This window comes from Ctenopharyngodon idella, chromosome 3, assembly GCF_019924925.1.
Source record: "Ctenopharyngodon idella isolate HZGC_01 chromosome 3, HZGC01, whole genome shotgun sequence".
NCBI lineage: Eukaryota > Metazoa > Chordata > Actinopteri > Cypriniformes > Xenocyprididae > Ctenopharyngodon > Ctenopharyngodon idella.
The window spans coordinates 39,782,210-39,805,253 of record NC_067222.1 but is presented as its reverse complement, the minus strand read 5'-3'; the positions used below and the strand labels follow the sequence as shown (position 1 = coordinate 39,805,253).

The 23,044-nt window shown below is 36.1% G+C and overlaps 1 long non-coding RNA gene across 1 annotated transcript; it reads right to left on the bottom strand.

The window, feature by feature from the left end:
• Positions 1 to 3,209: 3,209 nt before the first annotated feature.
• On the bottom strand, positions 3,210 to 22,812 carry LOC127509497 (uncharacterized). The gene is made up of 3 exons (XR_007929255.1): positions 20,063 to 22,812; positions 19,704 to 19,740; positions 3,210 to 4,269 (listed from the first exon to the last, which is right to left on the bottom strand). It is a non-coding gene; the product is annotated as an uncharacterized LOC127509497 (long non-coding RNA).
• Between the last annotated feature and the right edge of the window lie 232 nt (positions 22,813 to 23,044).

The window sequence follows — 23,044 nt, the reverse complement described above, 5'->3', positions numbered from 1 at the left end:
TTCTGCACAGAGTGCTATATTTTAAAGCGATATGGAGGAGATTGGGAGGAGAAACAGGAGATTAGGAGGAAACTGTGGCTTTACTAAGCTCAACCAAGCTGATATAAATGAAACGCTAATGGCTGATTTTTAAAAGGGGAGGAGCTGTTCAATATGTCCTGTCTTTCTGTTTCAGTGGAAACTATGTCAACACATTAAATAATTCTGTGTGTTTCAAGGCACTTCAGTGGGCCTTTAAGAGCACACTTAGTGCTCTGGAAGCACTTAAAGGGATAGTTCACCCAAAAATGAAAATTCTGTCATCATTTACCCACCCTCAAGTTGTTCCAAATATTCGCTCTATTTTGATCATGTAGAATTCTTGATCCTTCAGGTGAGTAACTGGATCTTATGAAGGGTAGCAGAAGTATGAGGCTAATGGGGTACTCACTGCCGTAGAATAGAGGTGTGTGTGTGTGTTGGTGAAGCGCTCCAGTAATAAGAGCCAGGGGGGTTCATATGTTGCTGCTCCGAGTGCGAGGTGTGACAGCCAGGTCTCATGAATAGTGATGCTAGACAGCTGCTCATTAACAGGAAGCCTGTCAGCCAACAGACTGGAACTGCCAACACACACGCTCCCACAAAAAACACACACACAATCTGTTCGCAATCCCTTCATCTCCCTAACCTGTAGCATCTCCTGAGATGGATCCAGGCTCCTTGACTCTGAACTGACCCCGGAATGAGATCGACTCAGCCTTCAGCCTTCATTCTCAGCGATTGGCATCTACTCACCTCAGTCTAGTGTGCAGTACCCCTCACTCTGGAAAAATGCTCTCTGAGACTTAAGTGTTCATTTATTCATGCCCAAACCCACATGTCTGAGTGTTAGAGAACAGCACACACACTTAGACCTCAGGCATGAAGAAAGAACCTCGCATGAACGGTGCTGACAGAAATGTTCTATTGTTGGTTTATTGACTGAGACAACCACAGCATAATTACAGCTCAATTTGATCCCTAGGGCCTTTTTCACACCGCACACGTAAGCGTGCATATTTATTTTGGAGCCTATATCTGCTGCTTATGTGAGCAGTGTTGTATAGAAGAAGCATAGGTGTACAGTAAACAGAGTATCAGTGCTGAGCCCAGTGTTTTGCCATATGCAGCACACTTAACTCTAGCTGCACAATCTTTTGAAAAATGATCTGCACTATAAAATAATGGAGCGAGCCACTGACCTCAAGTAATAACATGCACACAAACAACATTTTCTATTCAGTAAATCTGAATCCAGACTATTGAGCAGTTTATTGTTGAATTTTGGGCTCTGTTGTGTTAATTACCATAATAACCAAATTAATTCGGTTGTTAATTAGATTTCGCAACAACTGAGCTTGTAAAATGGTAAAAATTTCTCAAAGGATTACTCCAATTTAACCATTTAATAATTTGTGGTCATTATCGTGCACTGTAAAAAAAAATCCCAGTAAAATTTACGGTAAAAAAACGGCAGATGTCGGTGCCAGAATTTTACCGTAAAAAAATACGGTAGCAACGTTTTAGGTTTTACGGGACAGCACTTAGTTTACTGTCTATTTTAACTGTATAATTTAAAGGTTTATGTTGTAATATTTTGGTTCATAACTGTTTATTTTACAACACTGTAAAAAAATTCTGTTAAATTTACAGTACAAAATGTATTTCATAACCTGATATAATGTTAATTTACCAACCTATTGCAGCTTTAATATCTGTTTTGTACCTGTGTAATACACTGACAACCACTAAACAGTGGTGATGAGAGTCACATGATGAATCAAAGCTCATCACAAGCAGCTTTTCTAAAAGCTGAGAAGGACAATACTAATACAGTCAAACCAAAATTTATTCAGACACCTTGAAAATTTCATTCATTGATAGAGTTTATTCACTATAGTTTAAAAAAAATGGTAATAAAATATGACAAGATCTCAGAGTTAAACTGTGTAGGAAAAAAATAATAAGATAACACTTAAGCAAAACATGGTCAGGTCAAAGTGTCTGAATAATTTTTGGTTCCAAATTTTTATCAATTTTACTGGTAGTCCACTGTATGAAGAATTTTTTTTGGGTATGATATGTCATAGTTTACTTTATTTTGCTATCCTCACTTACATAAATGAACTATAGTGTCCTGCACCCACTAGTAAAAATATGTCAAAAATATGAAAAATGTCTGAATAATTTTTGGTTTGACTGTATATAGAAGGTGCACACAGTGTCATTCACAGAAACACTAAACACCATCATGGTAACACATGAAATTTAAAAAAATGCAATAAACATTAATTTAACATTAGATGTAACATAAAACCCTAATGTACATAACTGATAAGAAAAAACTAAGAAGAAACAGAGTTATTTCAACGAAAATACATCAACTGTGAAGTATCACACAAGGAATTGTGGGAATGTCAATTTATGGTTTTCCACTGTAAATTATATAATGACTTGTTATTTTTCACTTACAAAAACTGTAAATTTACCGGTATTTTACCGTAAAATTACATTAAATGTACTGTTAGATCTATTGCAGTTATTCACCGTATAAAGTACGAAAACTTTCTGTAAACCAATTAACTGTTTTTCACCGTAGCATTTTTACAGTCTTTTACCGTTAAAATCACGGTAATTTTTTATAGTGTGAAAACAAAACAAAAGGTAGGAAGGAACAAAGAAAGAAAATAAATCAATAATTGATTAAATAAATCAATAAACTAATAAATAAATAAATTCCCAATTACCACTCCCATAACCATTTTATAATTTAGATATAACTATTAAATTAAATTAATATATTTTTTTCATTTTCAATGACCATTAGAACACTTTAACAATTTGTCATTGTTGGGAAATATATCCTGATGTCCATATAACCATTTTGTTATTTATGGTAATTGTTGTAAAATAAAGTAACATGATGAAATGAAATAAAATTAATTAAAGTAAAAGTAAAGTAAAATAAAATTAAATGAATGAGTGTGTGTATGTGTATTATATATATATATATATATATATATATATAATAATTCTCAATGACCATTTGAATCATTTCAGAATTGTTGTCATTGTTGTATATATATTATGTCCCACTCCCATATAACCATTTCATGATTTATTGTTACTTTTGAAAGAAATATAAATTTAGTAACAAACAAACCTTTCAGTTTTTGTATAGTTCTGTATTTCATTATATAAACTCTGTCAGGGTGAAATCACATGACCCTGCTTCTCTGCAGCACAACACAAGATGAGCCGCCAAGATTCATAGTGCGTAAAGATGGACGTTTATTCAGGGGTGCCGCCTAACAACTTTGGGGAGGGGGGGGGACTCTCTTTTCCTTTGCTCTCTCTTACCTTTTCAGTTTGTACTTATGATAACTCTTGCTATCTCTCTCTCTGTCACACACAGATGCTGAGAAAATGGGCCTTTTTCTCAGATTGATTGTAGTCACTGACAGGATAGTGAGGCGAACGGCCCCTTTGACCGGACCTGGCCGTCAAATAATACAGATATGAACGTCAGCGGAATAATTGAAGAAGGTGTTTTATATGTAGAAGACAGAGAGGGATGAAGTGGAATTGAATCTCAAAGAAAATGAGAAGGGGGAGCGAATCTCAGGAGACAAGCGCACAAAAGCTCCGCCATGTTTGAAGAAAATAGAGGATAATTAGAGTGGTCAGTACTTTCCCCAGACTGGAACACTTCTGTCTCTTTCTCACACACACACGCAATCACACGCAGCAGAAGATAGCACATTCTACACACGCTGACAGGCATAAATCAGTTGGCTTTTGAAGCTCCCATGAGCAGTTTATGAAACAGCCTACAGTGAATACATATCACTCTGAGGAATAGGCAGAAGACCGCCCTGCACCAAAAAAGAAAAAAAAAGAAGAAAAAAAAAGAAAAGGCACTTTAGTGCATGCTTCACATATCTCTTTGACTTGCTCTTCAAGGGGACCAATTTTAACCAATTTTGCTAAAACAGGAGAGCTCACTCACTCACATATCTGCCCTCCCCTAGTTCAGCTGTTGTGAGAGCTAAAATGGTCTCTTCCGAGTTCCTCCATCACAATTGAAGGGTAGAGAGAGCCCCACGCTGGCACACGGTCTGGAATGAAAGAAAACATTCTGTCTTCAGATCGCCTATTGATCCCAACAGCAGTCCCCACTGGCCTGTCCACATGACAGTAACTAGTCTCCATGACAACAGCATTTCAGATGCAGATTCTTGTTGGTTCTACCTGTGAGAATAAAACCCCACCTATTTAGCATATGCCCACTCGAGGGGTTACAATCTCTGGAACAAATAACCATTTTACGGACACTATTTTTCCTCAGAATGTTTATGAATGTACAATACCTGTCAAAAGTTTGGGGTCGGTATAAGATTTATTTATTTTTATTCATATTTTCGTTTACCAAGGATGGATTAAATTGATCAATCATGACAGTAAAGACATTTATATTGCAACAAAAGATTTCTATTTCAAAAAATGCTGTTATTTTGAATTTTTGATTCATCAAAGAATACTCAAAGAAATGTATAGGTTTCCACAAAAATATTAAGCAGCACAACAGTTTTCAAAATTAATAATAAGAAGAAATTTTTCTTGAGCAGCAAATCAGCTTATTTGAATGATTTCTGAACAATCATGTGACACTGAAGACTGGAGTAGCTGAAAATTCAGCTTTGATCACAGGAATAACAATTACATTTAAACATATGTTACAAAAGAAAACAGTTATTTTAAATTGTAATAATATTTCACAATATTACTTGTTTTACTGTATTTTTTAATCAAATAAATGCAGCCTTGGTGAGCATAAGAGACTTTTTTTCAAAAACGTTAAAAAAGTGGTTATTTGTGCCATTGAACCAGTCAAGTCTGAATAAACAATTCATAAATAAAGGCTCTGTAACGGTTCTTTGCAGCAAAGAATCTTTTTCTTATCAAGAAGTTTTTCAGTTGTCTTTATGGTTCACTGGATATTAGAAAAGTTCTCAATATTACTTTATACACCAGTCAAAAGTTACAGTAGGACACACTGTTTCTCTTAAAAACACTTTGATGTAAAATCTTTTAAAAGGCTTTAGTTTTGTAAACAAAAGTTGACTTTGCTTATGTAGCTAGGCTATTTCTTAGCAAAATGTAAAAAAAAAAAAAAAAAAACACTAACACTTTAAATTAATTTTTATAGAGTACCTCAGGGATGACGTGTTTTTTGTAGGCCAACCCGGAAGTTAGCGGCGCACGGGGTTCCCTCGATCGAAAGCCTATGCATTTTTCCCATTGACTTTTGGAAAATCGCAAAAAATAAGCTCTGTGTTTAACAAAGGGTTATGACACTTACACGTTTTGTCTATCAAGATAATCTTTACAAGTTAACACAACATTTATACATTTTGAAGCCTAAATAAAGTCGTCAGATATAAAAAGCTAACAGTAGGCTATAAACAGACTACAGCACACCATGGTCGCGGATCAACGTCACCACCACCAAGCTTCCTCAAACTTTATTTAAAAAACAACTTTATTTAAAAACATGCTCGCTGATTATGATCTGCGCTGTGTATGAATACTTATCCACTTTTTCATGAGAAATGCTGTCCAAATGTCCTGTTTGTCATGATGACGTCTAAAGTCCCTGCCAAAGGTAGTAGTCCCTTTTAGCAACTTGTTAGCAACCGCCGTTTTTAAGACACAATAAAGATATAAAAAATCACAAGCGGGTTATAACTGGTGTGTTTTATGTCATAGATCAAAACGTGAAAATATTTAGAGGCTTTGTTAACCACAGACCTTATTTCAGGCGATTTAGCAAAAACCCATTCAAAAAAAAAACCATTGACTTCAGGGCGATGGAACCAGAAGTTCTAAAATGCTAACTCGCTTCCGGGTTTTGCCTACAAAAACACGTCATCCCTGAGGTACTCTATTTGCTGGGTTATTATTATTATTATTTTTAATTATTTAATCATTTTGTACTTTTTGTTGTTATTTTTCACAATGTTGGGTAATTTTAACCCAGTGACTGCCCAGCCTTACCAACTGCTGGTTTGCCAAACTGGACTAAACTGGATCGGTAATGGTCATTTTGTCTTCTTCTGGCCTGAGAGAAAACTTCCTGAGGTGATCTTCCTGAATAACTTTAAGGTTTGTATACATTTGTATAAATAATTACTGTACAGACAAAAATTGTCTGTAGTTCCACTTTAATTCAATTTACCGTTGTTTGCTTATTTTACATCTGCTAGGCTTGCGTTGCAGACCGAGCGAGAGATACGATGTGGCCATATTGAAGTTTCTCCATGCGAGTGTCACGATAACCAATGGCCGCGACACGTTACGACACAACCAGGGTTAACCAGGGCAGCTGTCACTGCCGTACTTACAGTGTGAACATCTTTGTTTATTATAAAAGGAGCGACGCTCTTGCCACGCGTGTGACAGAAGGTGAGACTGACAGAGGATTGCTCCTATTGCCCGTCACTTCCCGTTTTATGTTAATGAACTTGCCATCACATAAAATTATTTAATTTAGACTGTTTCATGTCTTTTCTTTTCCTAAATTACCAATAGAATATATATCCTAGTCTAGACTATATATATATATATATATATATATATATATATATATAAATTATATATATTAAATAAATATATTTGCTGCAAGGAAATGGAAATAATAACCATTTATGAGGTAAAATTAGCCCAATTTGGGTTAAGTGTGCAACTCAACCTGCTGGGTTAGAAAAAAATGTGTAACCCAATTTGTTGGGTTGTTTTAACTTTAGCATGTGTTCTGTCCAATATTTACCCAGCACTGGGTTGTAGTGATGTGTTGTTTATGAATGATTCGTTCAATTTGAACAAATCTTCAATATGATCCAGGAGCATCGAGTTGTCTCATTGAGGGATTCATTCATTTCGGGCTGACCGCACATGCGCAACATCCTGTATTTTCTGTACAGGAAACAGAATTGATTAGTTCACCTCTCGAGTCTCCGGGTTTGAGTCGTTCGCTCAGCCCGTGACTGCCCCATAGGTTATAATGCAGTCTGTACCGGAAAGAGAAATGATTAGTTCACCTCCCGAGTCTTTGGTTTACCTCCCGAGTCCTCCCGAGTTGTTTGTTCTTTTGTTACGGGTAGTCAGTTTTTTTTTTTACTCTTACAGTTATGAGATGCATTTCTTGTTTCATATTGTAGCTTTTTTTTTTTTTCTTACAATTTATACATTTGTGAATTTCTGCCATGATGGTTATTTTCCATAACACTGAATGTCGTAATAAAGAGTTGGTTACTTTAAACTTTATTATGGGGAAAAATCACTTTGTTAAAGCAAAGATACCTAATAACAACATACAGTCGTAATAGTAATGTCATGTTGTTTGTTGTAATATACTGAGCCGGGAAGAGGTCATGTGACAAAAGAATGAAGGACTCAAAACCAAAGACTCGAGAGGAGAACTAATCAATTCTGTTTCTGGTACCGACTGCATATCTTCAGCTTATGGAGATACGATGAACGACAGATCAGGATGTGAGGTATTCTAACAGACTGCATAGCCTGGAGCAATGAATTAATCGTTTCTGTTTTTCATAATTTGTCCTTGGTTGCATTATAATTTTTTCTTATTTGAAATATGATATGAAATATGATACGCAAGTAGATGTGTTGGGGAATTATGCTGAAATGAATGAAATGACTCGAAAAAAGATTTGTTCATTTTGATGAATGAGATTCAAAGATCCGAGTCAGTAAAATGATCTGAACTTCCCATTACTACTGGGTTGCCAATTGGGTTGTTTTTAACCCAGCCATTTTTAGAGTGAAGTTTTAATCCGTTAACATTAGTTCTGTCATGACAACTCTCGGAGAGATGCAATGTTAGTGTATTTGGTCTTGGTGGAATAGATCTGCTACTCTGCTGCTGCAGAGCAAGTACAGAGACTTGCTACTGCCAAATTATTCTTTGACAGCGATGCCATAGAAATATACAGAGCTACCACAAAAATGGAAGTTTAAAGACAATATTATAAATAGGGATGCACCGATAGCATTTTTTAAGGACTGAGTACGAATACCGAAATTTTTTTCTGGTACTCGCTGATACCGATACCGATGCCTATACATTTATTAATTTTTTTTCTTTTTTGGTGACGTGGCAGTTTTCCAAGTACAACACAGTGAGACTAATAAATGTAGGACAGCTTCTTTATTATTACTCCAATGAAAAAAGTAATAATTTTTATGTGCTTGTCACAATGTCCAATAACCTTCAAAGTGCATAATTACCAAAGTCATAATAATAATAATAATAATAATAATAATAATAAATAATTAAGTCTTTTTTAACCTGCTTTTTAAAAAGTGCTAAACTATTATTACAGAACATATAACATAACACTGAGAACCAATGTAAACACAACCTAGGGTGACCAGATTTCTCATGGTGGAATACGGGACGAGTGGGCAATATGACCATGACATGAGAAATTTTATTTCACTATATATATATATATATATATATATATATATATATACATTCATTTAACATCTTTTGTTGTTTTATTAACATTAATAACAGACGAATATTTAATTAGGCTACTCTCCCTTTAAGACCGAATCAATGAATGTAATCTACTGACCATAGACTGTAAAAAAATATGGACGTAGTGTCCGTGACGTCACCCGTAGATTTCTGAAGTGAAAATGAGGCCGCTGCCATTTTAGCTGCACGTCACCGCACTTCACTCTCGGATAACTGAAAATGGGCAAAGAGGCGGGACGTGGTTGGACCAAGGTGACTGGTTGCTGAAACCACGATCTAAAACTGTATATGATCGTATATATCTCACAAACAAATGAGCCCGTGTCCAAAGTATAATTTTTCAAAATAGTGCGGCAGTAGTTATAATATCCAAGCAGTGCTGTCGGAGTTTTATATCCTTCCGCCAATGTCATTGTAGTAAATCTCACAAACAAAACTTTTAGCCAATTCCACGATCCAACGTGTGTTCTGTTGATCTTCCGCATGCGTGCATATGTACACAGACACACATTTGTCTCGAGTCTCGACCATTAACGCAGCAAGCCATATTATTTTATAATTGTATAAAATAATCCAGAAAAAAAGCACAAATACGGCTGAGATGCCATATTCAGAAGCTAAAAATTAGCTGAGGTAACATGACGGCTCACAGACAGCAGCAGCAATCTACCTGTCACTCAAGTGACCACGCCCTTAATTATGCAGAACTTTAAGGCTTAATATAATTCAAACGAATGATTTATAAAAAAATTCACCCCCCTCACAGTTGTCATGAAGTGCAAAATTAGCTGTATAGACCAAAACAACAATTTGTACTAACTTGTAAACATGTTTCTTTCTGCTGTAAAGTTAGGCATTTTAATATGGGACTCAATGAGATTCTGCTCCCTTTTGGAGCCTGTCTCTAGCCGCCAGTCGATGAATTGCAGTTTAATTCACTTCCGTATTGGCTTCAAGAGAAACTGGGGGAGGTTGCCGCTTGCTACTGACACATATCCTGTTTTCAGCCACCTGTTTACGTCCACTTAAGCCATAACCGACTGTATTTATGTGAGATACTCCACACAATGGACATTTTGACAAGTATTTGTCTATTTGTGCATTTGACCATTCAGGCGATTGTTCGCTGTCTGAGAGAACTGGGATCGCGCGGAAGAAAGAGAGAGCGCGCACACGAGAGAGTGCTTCTGGTCTGTCATTCAGCACAATTTGCATGGAGCTTGGGAAGGAGGAGGGTTTCTAAAAGTTCAGCTCATTGGCCACTGATGCAACAGCAACCAATCAGATTTGCTACGTAGATAATTAAGTGATCGCTACCAAATGAGTTAGACCTATCAGCCTGCACCATCTAGAGTTTCATGCCAGAACTAGGTATTTACTGCATGAGTCAATAAACAACATTTTTTGTTAACTTTTATGTTTATTTTTTTCTTTTCATAATACATTAACTATTTCTTTAAAATGTGTATTAGTATATGAAAATTGCAATAAACCAATATTAATAAGTAGCGGTTCTTATATGTATCATCTACAGAGGAATCATTTGAAGCCCACTTGGGTTCTTTGAAGCATTAGTAGATTTCTACCAGTTAGAACTCCTGTGGCATCAGGTTACAAAACTGCTTTTGCAACCTCTATGTTTGAGTGTCGGCTGATGCCTTCTGCTGATCTCAATTCAGGCATTTGATGACAGAGGGACAGTGTGAGTGGAAATAAGTCTTGTGGTCCTCCATCTCAGCCCTCCACTTCTCCACTAGGCCTAAATCTCTCAGTATCGATTACCCTGGAAGAGTGCAGGTAAGAGAAGATAAATATGAAGTCAGTGGCCATGAACGCTCCCCTCACTCACGATCACACGGGCAGCGATAGAATTATTTTCATGCACTTACAGCTTCATGTTGCTATGAGCTTTTACAACCCAAATTGTAACCTTGATTCAAGGAGAAGCAGCCAGGACGTCCTTCATTGGATGAGCCCTTCCTTTAACCCTACAGTGTATGACCCTGAGCAGAAGGTTGATCAGCAGTCACAGAACCACACAGCGCTCTATACGCAAGGTAAATAACGGCTGATAGCCTGCTGCGCAGAGGGCACTGAACCGATGTGCTTGCTCTTTCCCTCTTTCTCTTCCTCTCGCTGATTTCTCAAACTCGTATCTGTATCAGGAACAGCAAACTGAAAAGGCAAATTGCTTTGTCACACCCAGACATGCTTGACTACACTGAATAATTGCACTGCAGCACTGAAAAAGAGCTGTTTTCCTTTTATCTAATGAAGCCCTTAAGGGGAGGGGAGGCGGGTTGTGTAGAAAAACATATTGGTGTCTATGTGGGAGTGAGAGATGTATCGATAACAGCGGTACTCTGTAATATGTTGATCGCTCTGATCTACATACAGCCCGGTATGTGTCCAGCTGCACTGGTTCAGTAATCCCAAGGGAATAACAGACAGCACTGGTCTTCAGACAACAAGCCCTAAGATTTGCTGACGCTTCATTCTACACTGATACCTGCAGGGCTGCTGAGAGAAAGATAGGATGGGCGAGAAAGAGAAAGTGAGAGAGAGAGAGAGATTATGCCAGAGCCAATGGTTCAATCAGACCACTGTGGTGTTGCTTCTTGGCCAGAGGTGACTGTCGAGTATTCACTCTTAAATATATAGAGGATGATAGAATGAAAAAAAGAAAAACAGAAGTGAGAATGACGGTGAGAGATTGTGTGCAGGGCTGCTGATTACGTATGGTGGGATTACATTTATAAATGTAAATTTATATTCAAACTTATTCAATTAGTAAACTACAGGAATGAAGTGATTAACCCTAAAGAAACACAGAAACAGAAGTTGTTGTGTAATAGCAGATAAAAGACTAGGTTTGCCAATTATTTTATGGCAGTGTTCTACAGGGAGCATCTGTTCATTTTATGGTTTTGAAGTTGCAACTGCTTAGAGCTTGACATTATGATTACAAATTTTCCAAGTATTAAATTCATATTAAATATTTGGTAACACTTTGTTTCAATGTTTTAGACATTCTACTAACTATAAGTAACTTTGCAAATACTGTACATGTGCACTAACTCTCATTAGAGTATTAGTAGACTAACTGCTTAATATCTGCTTGCACTTTATTTTGATGGTCCCCAACAGACATTGTACTGACTATAAGTGTCACGGGATGCTCTGAGACTTTGAGTAAGATCCAAGTGCAGCTTTTATTACGGGAATTTCTTATAATAATTTCTTTGTCTTACATAGACCTGTTATTATAAAAACTGCTTTGTTATTAGATTTTTAAAAAATAATAATTAAAGTTTCAAAAATATTTGCTCTGTCAAGGATTCACAGTTAATTTTGTTGATTTACAAAAAAAAAAAAAAAAAACATGTTGATATTGTTTGTATCAAAATAAAATTTTCTTTTTTCTTTGCGTTCAAAGATAAATAAAAAAATACTGTAATGTACTACCTCTCACTCTCTTTAATGCAATAACTACCATTTTTGTCCTTTAACAGATTTGTTTTTATCTCAAAATATCTTAAAAGAACAGTTGAGTATAGCAGTAGGGGAGATATAATCATCACTCATCTTAAAATGGTATAATTTTCAGCAGTTTTGAAAGGATGACAACAAAGTTTCTCATATTTATTGAAAATGTCCAACAAGTCATGAGGAGAACGGGAAGCGGAGTGCCTGCAACCCCTTCAGCTGTGACTTATTCACGATACAGCACTAGCCTCGAGTACCTTATTGCTGTATTACCACACAATACAAATATTAAAGCCAAAAATATGTATTAATGCAACTTTCATGAAGTAAACTTTCAATAAAACCCTTCCTTCCACCGGAAAAAATAGTCCCTGACCGTGAACAGCGACAGAAGTTACATTATTACGCCATTAGATGGCAGCAAAGACTGTCTTTATTAGTGTGTCAGTCAGTAGCGAAGACTTTTACATTGAAAAGACTGAATTGTTGTGAACACGGAACAAGACGCAACTGACAAATGCTTTGACTAGCGCTGTCAGTCACGGGAAAACCCCTTAACTGTTAAAAGGACAAGATAATACATCGGACATTTAAACAGATTTTTTATTATGAACATAGGACTGACCTGAAGGAAAATGCTAAATCCGAATGCAGGTAATAAACTCGCTCAATCGATTTCTCTCTCACAATACTCTTCTACATAATACAGTAAACTTCAATGAATAAATTGAGAACAAATACAGTTTACGTTGCTAAGAGTGGTTGCTAAGGGTGTTGTGTAGTCATACACAGAACCGTTGGGTGAAGCGGTCATAGCCGTGCTTCATCGTGAATAAAACACAGCTATTGACCAATCAGAATCAAGGACAGGAACTAACCGTTTTATAATTTGAAATAAATAGCACTATATGAAAATAAGCGTCTAACAATAAAGATAAACATCTCTTATGCTATTTGTATGTTATTAAGAGTTTTTTCTTAATTTTTGCTATGTCACACCATAGGACACATAACGATTTCGAAAGAATCAATCAAGTTAGTGACCGCTTATATTTTCTCAAACATCAGACTTCACGCCACATAAATATATGTATTTTTCTTTAAAAAAAAAAGAAAAAAAGAAAAAGAAACACAATTATGATGTTTATCTAAAGTCATTTTTGCTTATTAGTATGGTTGAATTGGATCATTGAAGGTCGGCAGCAAAGACATTGGTTAATAAAGTGACATTAAATACATAAAGTATATTTGTGTTATTTAACATATTAAATAATTGCAGGTTTTTGTGCAAGTGAGATGAGTAAATGTCTGTTCACATTTAGTCTAGAACTACAATAACCATCATGTTTACACAGCACACACAATAACTCTGGACTCCTGAAATCTCTCAACATGGGGTCAGGAGATCTGTCAGTCAATAAATGGGAAGACAAAGTAACTTGCATTACTTATTTGAAAAAGTAACTCAGATATTTTGTTGTAAATTTAAAAGAGACGCGTTACTACTATTACTTGAAAAAAGTACTCTGATTACGTTACTCACGTTACCCCCAACACTGCTTATTTGTTTAATTACACTGTAACAACGGCACATTAAAACAAAGTGTAACCTATTATTTTACCCATCTCATTTCTCATTTTCTAGACTAGAGTGAAAAGTGGCACAGTTTACCCCACTCTCCGTTGCCTTTTTTGCATCCTGATTTTGTAACGGCCTTAAGTGTTCCATTACTCCCCGCGTCTGCAGAACAGCTGAAAGTGAGAGCAGAGGAATTCCTCCATCAGAGTGCAGCGCTGTCAGCCAGCAGGGGAAGTGCATCATAATGACTGTTTAATTACTCTCCCTTTATCTCTGGGGTATAAGAAATGCAGGAAAAGAGGGAAATTCGGCTTCTTTCCGGGCTGATGCTGTGAGTTTCGGGGAAGGTTTGCGGATTGTGCCGACGGGTTTGAAGCGATTGTTCCATAGCAGAGCTGTAATTAAACCATCAGTGACAGTTTGGAGTATTTAACTTCATAATGAGCCCAAGTGCGTGGAGTTCAGTGCTCTGCGGCTAAGCTCCTGTAATCGCTACTATCTGCTTAATTATGTAAAACCATTCTTTTATCCCCCAGCCCCTTTCTCTCGGTCTGCTCATACACACAGACTCAGTGGGAACAGCCATGGAAAAACATGCCCGATTCCGACTAACCTCTAAGGACACGGCTTCACTTCCGGGCAAAGCTGAATGAAGAAGCAAGGAAATTTAGTCTCTCTTTCACAGTTCTGTTGTTTACCCCGTGTGCCTATGAATCAGTTCTTGCGACGCCAGAGAGCGAGTGATGTCATAATCTGGAGAGTGTGTTAATGGCGCTACGGCCCTTGGTTTACAAATGCCGTTGCCATGCCAACCCTAATAGCCCTTTACAGAATCAGTTGTCATATTTGCATGAACAATTCCCTTAAAGAAGAAATAAAAGCATGTAATTTCACAGCAGAATGCCCTTTATGACCATACGTCTTCAGATGGCTATTACTGTTACCCCAGGTTTGAGAAACGAGGGGTGCAATCACCACCAACGTAACTTTGACATGGGGGGGCGACTGTCAAAAGACCTCCAGTCAGATTTTGACATCAGCGCGCATTAAAATGACATTCTCTGGGTTGTTGAAAACACAGGAAGCCTATTTTGAAATTAAAATTCATGGGGAAAAAAAACAAAACATGAAATGTCTTCTGTTTCAATGGAGCAGAAAAAAACGACAGAGAGAATTGCCGACAGCAAATAACTGCAGGTTTCGGTTGGCAGCGAAAAACAGGGAGTTATGCATTTTCTCGTATCCCATTATGTTTCTTTCTGCATCCAATTAGACACAAATACCGGCTTACAAATACACACCCCAACAAGACTGAAAATGTGCCTGTGGTGTTCAGAAATCATGGGTCTAGATTGAAGCACTGATTTTACTGATGAATGTGATTAAAACAATCTTGTGGAGTTCAGTGTGTGAATGTCTTTCTTCAAAGAATCAATCAGCAAGCAGCAGTGAACCCACAACAAGCCTTATCTAAGTGCAGATACGTGTTGTTTACTCATCTAAGTTCATGGACACATACAAACAACGCATCGGTGCACTGCATCTCAATACTTCTGAACTTTGTTCGCCCTTGCCCCAGTTGCCTTGGTTACGAGCAGGTACTAAATGTGCAACCGCCCATGGGAGGGTGTGAAACGCCATGTTTGCTTCTGTCTGCCGCCGGCCGACGAGCAATCTGCCTCTCACACCTTCTCCTACTGGGACTGTAATGGACATTGCTATGGCAACAAACCATTTCTTATACCTCTTGCCCCATAGGAGGGCAGTGGCTGAACGGTGTGACCAGATCTGGGCTTTTTATGACCCAGAAAAGTATTGCTGTGGTTTGCAGATGGGACTGACCAGTTGTCTCAATGTCAGCAAGAGAGTGACGCTGAAAGAGAAATAACTGTGAGTTGTGCTGGATTGATTCCACTCAGAGTTGGATGTTTGATAATCCTGATGATTCTGACCTTTCTGGCTTCTGAATCCTGATGATTCTGGCTTCTGGCCTTATAGCCTTCTGTTTTCTGATGCTGGGAAGATGATGTATAAAAAAAGCAACACTATCATTTGTTTTGTAAGTGTACCGTTATCAACAGAGTTTTTACAAATCTTTTTTAAGCAAATGTTTGCCAAACAAGTTTTATTATTTTATATTCTACACTGTAAAACCTGATATGAAATGTTGCATTTGCAACTGAAATAAGTTGAAGCAATTAAAATTACTAAATGGAACTTGAACTGGAATAAAAATATATTAAATAGTAATATAAAAAAATAATAATAATAATAATTTTTTTAAAAAGTTACGGTAACTCAAACCATTTGAGGAAACCGATTGCCGTAAACCATTTAAGTTTTAAAAACAATAAGTATGAGTACATTGAGTTAAATTCACTTATATTTTAGTGTTGGTTTAGTCAATCAGTAAACTCAACTTAAAGATTTTAAGTTTATTTTATTCATTCAGTTTGAATTCCGGTAACAAATCTAAATAAGTCTTAACAACTATATCATGACTTAAATGGCGTAAATGGTTTAAGTTCATCAAACTCAAAGTAATAAAGTTACATAATACTAAGCAAAACCTAACATTGGCACAAAATGATGACAGAACAGGAGCACTGTAAGACTCAATAAGTTCAGAATACTCAAAACATTGAAGTAAAATAACTCATTTTATTAGTAGAACTTAACTTTTGTGACAAGTGGGGCGGGGCCGAGAGCAAGGCCAGTGTGGTGCACAGGTGTCTCTCATTAACAATCACGTCACCGGCATCATTCTCAGCCTCGCCCCACTCATCATAATGTTAATTATATATAGTTCATTTACATAAACATATTCAGATCTTCATGGTTAAATGATAGATTGCAAATAACACATGCTATACTCTTCACCACATAACCCTACAAAACTAACACAACAGACCACTGTAAATTCCAACATAACACAACATTAAACACTAACTTATGTCTCCCTATGTTAATCTTGTGCAAAAACACACAAAACAACATTTATTTTCCTTATACAGTCTGACGCAAAGCATGCTGGGAATTAGAAATCTTCTGCAACTCTACTCAATCATATTGAGTTCAGCTTACTACAATCAAATTTTGAGTTCATGCAACTTTATTCTATTAAATGAACTCATTATTTGAGTGAAACAAACTCATTTCATTTAATTAATTTCACTGTCCAGTTTTACAGTGACATTTAATCAGTGATGATTTTGTTTATTAATACTTTTTATTATTAAATATAATTACTTTTTACTATATTTTTATAAAGTTATTACGTATTAATAATGTCTTTTTTTTTCCTTTTTTTTTCTATAAAATTTCCATCAAAGTTTCTATATGTGGACACTTGCTTCTAGCTCAACACAGGGTTATTAAAATAAAATAAAAATCTAAAAAAAAAATTGTTTGAAATGTTGCATTTGCAACTGAAATAAGTTGAAGCAATTAAAATTACTAACTGGAACTTGAACTGGAATAAAAATATATTAAACCTAAATAGTAATATTTAAAAAAAAAAAAAAAAAAAAGACAAAAGCTCAAATAAAGATATAATTATACAATATGAATTTTAAAAATAATACTAAAATAACACTGGCTCAACATTGCAATTTATATACTGTACAAATGTTCTGATAAGTCTTTTGTATAATTGTACAAAAGAAAACTTCTCTGGTTATTTTCTAATACTCTATGGAAGTCCATTTCAGGCACATACGGTTCATACAGTTCTTTATTAGTTGCTGAAGTGGTAATCATTAATGAATGGTTTGTTTCTTCATAAGTCATACATTAACTTATGATTATCTGTTTATGTAACATGCTTAGGTAAATCCCAATTATGACTTTTTGTGTAATAATATTGACTTTTTATCATAATTATAGGACTTAGTATCTCATAATTTTGACTTTTTGTCAAAATTATGACTTTTTATGTTTTATTGAAATTATGAGTTTTTATGTAACAGATTTGACTCGTCATCTCATAAATATGACTTAGTATCTCTATTTAATATTATCCCCCGGTTTCACTGACAAGGCTTAAGCCTAATCCCCGACTAAAATGCATGTTTGAGCTTTTTGAACTGAAAGCAACTTGCACTGACGTATCTTAAAACATGTCAGAGCCATTGTTTTGTCTCAAAAGCTACTTAAATATCCTAACTGAACTAAAACCTAATCCTGGCTTAATCTAAGCCCTGCCTGTGAAACCGGGCCTATATGTCATAATTCTGATTTACCAAAGCCTGATTTTTTTCTTATGTGGCAGAAGTGGCCTTCCATAAATGTGAAATGTCCTTAGTATGCTGAAGTATAACCACATGCTGTGCTTCACTGACAGTGTTTGACATTTGCTTGGGAAAGTGGAAGTGACCGGAAGAATGCTGATGGTGCTGAGACACAGTTAAGCTGCTCTCACACGAGGGGTACACAGCAGCTCAGACATCTTTCAGACTCCAATGCATCTTTTCTACCATATCAGGATGGGCCCAAAATCAATGCACAGTCTTTGAAATGAACAGGTATCGATCTGTTCCTGTTTCCACTGTTCAGTCCTCCTTAAAACCCACTGCATTACCCTCTGAAGGCAGCCTGTTGTTGGATAACTAGTTCTCACCATTTTCCACTTCATGTACGTCATTTAGAAAAGAATTAAGCTTTTGCCTTTCAGTGGTTGTTAGTTTGCTGTTAGGAACAATAACTGCTTAATACAGCTTCCTCCTGAATAGACACACACACACAAACACACACTAAACTCTAGACATTGTGTCCTGCAGCCTTCAGTATACAAAGGGACTATTTGCCACCGTCAAGGAGACAGAGAGATAGTGGGGAAAATATAGACACTTTAGCTTCATGTCCTCTTCATAGTGTGCAGCCAAGTGTGCAAAAACAGAGAGAGAAAGAGCGAGAGAGAGAGAGAGAATGAACTCTTGATTTGGCTCTATGCCTCAGAAATCACAGAACTTTTTCTAACTTTTCTGCCCACTTCTCTGTGTGTGTGTGTGTGTGTGTGTGTGTGTGTGTGTGTGTGTGTGTGTGTGTGTGTGTGTGTGTGTGTGTGTCTAAAATAAAGTTGCTTTTGTCATGCATATTTAAGAATGCAGATAGATATAGCAAGCTAATTAGTGTTATCTGATATGCATCAATGAAAACTGGCACTGAAAAACAAGAAAAAAGAGCAACACTTTCTGCAGCTTCTTAAATAATATGCGCTTAAATCACTACTCAACAGCAATAAAGAGACTATTCTGGCATTTCCTATTGCAACAGTAAATAAATGTACATAAGTAAATGATCCATCATAAAGGTCTGTGACCTTCACATTAGTGGTCAACAAGTAGGCCTACTATGGCCATTATATGTTTATCATATTTCTTCATAATTCATAAATAATGCATAGGAGTGGCAGGCATTTGCACTAGAGTTTGATTCAGGAGTGTGTGTTCAGGCATCTTTGTTTATTAATGCACATTCATATTGCTTGAGGGCAAAAAACATAATCCACCCTGTCAAAACCCAGGACAATCAAAATCCTACCACAAACTCCAACAACATCTAGAGGTTCTGCTCGTCTGTCTCTCAACATTTTTTATTCTCATTTATTTATTTTATATTCAAAAGGGAACTGTTACTGCGGTGAAACTGTAAGAACACTGCAGTGTGTAACATTTGTGCAACTGAAGTGAAAGTATACAATGTATGTCAAAGCTGCTTCACTAAATTCTGCACCACCAAAGAAAATTGCTATATTTGGTAAGATTTTTAAATGTTTTTGAAAGAAGTTTCTTGTGTTTACCAAGACTTGTTTTCTGTTGTAGTCTTCAGTGTCACATGATCCTTCAAAAATCATTAATATGCTGATTTGATGCTTAAGAAACATTTCATGGTATTATCAATGTTGACAACAGTTGTGCTGCTTCATCTTTACACTGCAGAGGTGGCACAGAAGTTGCATCTGAATTGGTAAAATTACAACTGTTATAATTAATAATTAATGTTTAGATTAAAGGGACAGTTCACCTAAAAACGAACTGTAAATCATTTACTCACCCTCAAGTTGTTCCAAACCTATATGAGTTTCTTTCTACTGTTGAACACAAAAGAAGATATTTTAAAGAAAGTTGGTAATCAAACAGTTGACAGTAGCCATTGAAATACTAGGGACTTTAAGCAACAGCTGTTGATGGAACGGCAACGACGACCGGAAGTAAACTGTCAACTGCCGTAGCTAAAGAACGCAAAAATCGCTAAGCAACAACAAAGAGGACAGCGTGGATCATTTAATCATTTGACATAGTAAATAATACATTACATGTAAATAAAAGCAAGAGAATGGTTGCTTTTGGCATTAAATGACATACAGATACAACTAAAATACCACATAACCATAGAACATAATATTTACTTACCTAATCTGTCACGTATTATCGACTACGGCAAATCGGCTATTCTCCCATAGTAGACGGTTACAGTAGAACGTCAAGAAATAGCAGTTAAGTTTGCGCATGCGCAACAGAACGCCAGAATGCCGTTGCCGTTGTATCAGCAGCTGCTGCTTAAAGTCCCTACTATGGAAGTCAACGGGTGCTATCAACTGTCAGGTTACCAGCATTCTTTAAAATATATTCTTTTGTGTTCAACAGAAGAAAGAAACTCATATAGTTTTGGAATAACTTGAGGGTGAGTAAATGATGACAGAATTTTTATTTTTGGGTGAACTATCCCTTTAATGATTCAAAAATATTGAACATTTGTATAAAATTAATTAATCATTTACAGTCCTGCTCATATTTGTGAAAGAAGCTTTCTTGCTCTTGTGATATTGCCTAATTATACAACATGTTATAATATAAAAATCAAGATGCACACCAGTAATGTTTTTTTCTAGGGTACGTTTATAAAAGCTACTTAAATATCTTAATTGAACTAAGGCCTAATCCTGGCTTAGCCTAAAGCCCTGTCTGGCCTAAGCCTAAGCCATAGTGTAATAGGCAAACAAGACACACCTGGGAACAATCAAAGAACTAATCAACAAGAAAAACTACAAAGGACTACAAAACATGGCGTGAAACAGGAAATAACGAAAGTCCACACAAGATCAAGGGAACACAGGACAGAAATCATGACATTAATTTTGGTGGCATTTTGACACATTCCTGCTGATTTCTGACCCGGTACTGCAGTAACCAGAGTTGGGAAGGTTACTTTGGAAATGTAATGGGTTACAGATTACAAGTTACCCTATTTAAAATGTAATAAGTAGTGTAACTATTTCAATTACTTTATTAAAATAATGTAACTGATTACTTTTCTAAATTTCTAACTAATAGTCTCAAGTGTTAACCATTTTCAAACATTTAAACTAGGCAAGGTTAACCTTACAGTTTCAAAATCCTTCATCACTTGAATTAAGATTATAATAATTTAATTTTAAAGCACAGCCACCACAAAATCAGACTTTAGCGCCTCTTTTTACTCAGAGATCATTCTGAGGTTAAATACAGATTTGAAATCATAACAAGAAATAGTTTAATAGCTATGATACTGTTCTTGAAATTACATTCAAGAAGTTGCTTTCAGTACAATTAATCTACATTTATTGGTAACACTTTATTTTACAGTGTCATTGTTACATATGTAACATGTAGTTACTATAGCAGTAATTATAAATTATGCATAATTACATGCAACTAACCCTAAACAAAACCAAACCCTAATCCTAACCCTACAGTAATTTACATGAAGTTACTTAGTATTACTCAGTACTTAAATGTATAATTACAGTGTAACAAAGACACCTTAAAATAAAGTGTAATGCATTTATTTTGTAATTAAATTACGTAACTACGTTACATGTAACTAGTCACCCCCTATTCTCAGCTTCAGATGTCACACCCACGGACCGTTGGCTGAATGTCTGATGCATATGGTACACTTATCTGGAAACACTTCAGGATTTTTGAAGTCGTCATCTGGTTGGTTGAATTCTACAGGATGTCCGGGAGACGTGTTGTGTCACGTTCTTTAACGGTCTGTCTGGAAACAAATGCCGTCACACCAAACCCTCTTGTGGAAGAGGAAAGCGTCCGTGTTTACAGCTGTGACAATGAGTGTTTTCCAGGATCAAATAAACACTGGATTTTCAAAAGTATGTGAAGTTCATGGCTCCATTATTGCAGTAAACTTGCACAACATTCTTGACTTAATAATTTATTAGATGCATGCCGGTCTGTTATTTTAGGGACATCGACTTTACATTTTCACTCCCTTTTATTTCATGTCTTAAATAAAATCCAGAATCCTCTTAGTCTGAACCCGAGACAAGACAGAGTACAAATGCGGTCGAGACCGAGAAAAAAACAAAACTTTCAAAAAATAGTCTTGAGATCGATCTCGAGTAGCCTACTACAACACTAGTGGAAACCGTGATACTTTTTTTTTTCAGGATTCTTTGATAAACAGAAAGTTCAAAATAACAGCACTGATTCAAAATAGAAATCTTTTGTAACATTATAAGGTCTTTACTGTCACTTTTGATAATTTTAATACATCTTTGCTGAATAAAAGTATTAGTCTTTTTTTTCAAAAAAACAACTTTTGAACAGTAGTGTATGTGTATCTCCTGATTTCTGCCCATTAATAATAATAATAATAATAATAATGTCACATTTAATTGCATAGCACATTTTATAAACAATGGTAATTCCAAGTGCTTTACATAAAATTGATTAAAAATAATAGTCAGCTATTTCTGAAATATGCTATTGCCCATGGCAACACTGTATAACTGAATGCTCATCCAGGAAACCTACATATCCTAAATATTTTAGTTGTCTCTCCATGGCCTCTACAAGTAAACAAAGCAATTTCACCTCAAATTAAATTTCTATGTCTATTTATTTATTTAGTTGTTAAGTAGCCATGTAATAAGTTGGATAATGTGCAGTAAGCTGGTCATTAGCACAAAATAAACTCCTTCAGGGTGATACAAGACTCGGGGTTTATTTTGCTATAATGACCGTCAGACTACGTACATTATCCCTTACTTAGAGACGCTGGTAACTGTCAGCAACTCTCTTTCACATGCAAAGAGCCACTAATACGCTGCTCAAAGTCTAATCCAATCATCAAACCGCCCGTATCATAATGTCACAGCTCTCCTGGGGACATGCATGTCATTTATCCCCATCTCAAAAATCCATTGTTTGTGCAACAGACTGAGCTGTCAACACAAAGCCTCCTCTTTCACCCTCCACTCTCTCTCTCTCTCTTACACACTCACACACACACACACACACACACACACTGGACTGGAGCGACTGGGCTGCATCTTGAGCAGGGCATTTCTTTGAATCCGCTCCCAGAGCGTCAAAGTGTGCTGCTCCTAGCGT